Consider the following 808-nt stretch of genomic DNA (forward strand, 5'->3'; position numbering starts at 1 on the left):
CCTTTCCTTGGGCGGTAGGTGAGAAAGCTTAGTCTGGAGATCATTCATGATATCAGGATTCTTCCCCAAACTATCACTCAGGCTCATACTGCATGGGAGAACTTCACTTGCAGACTCGGGTGGAACAGCTACAGTGCAGACTGGATTATTTTCGTCCCGCCTGTGATATAACTTTAGCATGTTGATGTGACATAGTTGCTTGCTCTTTCTACGATCTGGTGTGGCGATGACATAGCTGACATCACTGAGTTTCTTCTCCACGAAATAAGGGCCACTAAACTTGGCTTGAAGAGGTTGCCCATGAACTGGTAGCAGAATCAAAACCTGATCTCCTGGCTGAAAGTGGCGTAACCTGGACTTCTTATCATACCAAGTCTTCATCTTCTCCTGAGCAGCTCCTAAATTCTCTCTCGCTAGCTGTAAAGCAGTGGACAGCCGTTCTTTGAACTTCATCACATACTCCAGCAGGTTGACGTCATCTTCCTCCGACAGCCAGCATTCCTTGAGTAACTTAAGGGGTCCTCTTACTTCATGGCCAAACAGTAGTTCAAAAGGTGAGAAGCCCAGTGATTCATTTGGAGATTCTCTTGCAGCAAACACAACGAATGGAAGACCTTTATCCCAGTCTTTCTGATGTTCCAAACAGTATTTCTTGAGCATCGATTTGAGTGTTTGATGATATCTCTCCAACGCTCCTTGGGTCTGGGGATGGTAAGCTGAAGACGTGATCTGGGTGATGCCCAACTCTTTCAGAGACTGCTTGAAAACGTTTGACATGAAATTACTTCCCCGGTCTGACTGTACCTCC

Source organism: Coenobita brevimanus, chromosome 91 (assembly GCF_032717465.1).
Source record: "Coenobita brevimanus isolate Jiangsu-jjx chromosome 91, ASM3271746v2, whole genome shotgun sequence".
In the NCBI taxonomy this organism is placed as follows: domain Eukaryota; kingdom Metazoa; phylum Arthropoda; class Malacostraca; order Decapoda; family Coenobitidae; genus Coenobita; species Coenobita brevimanus.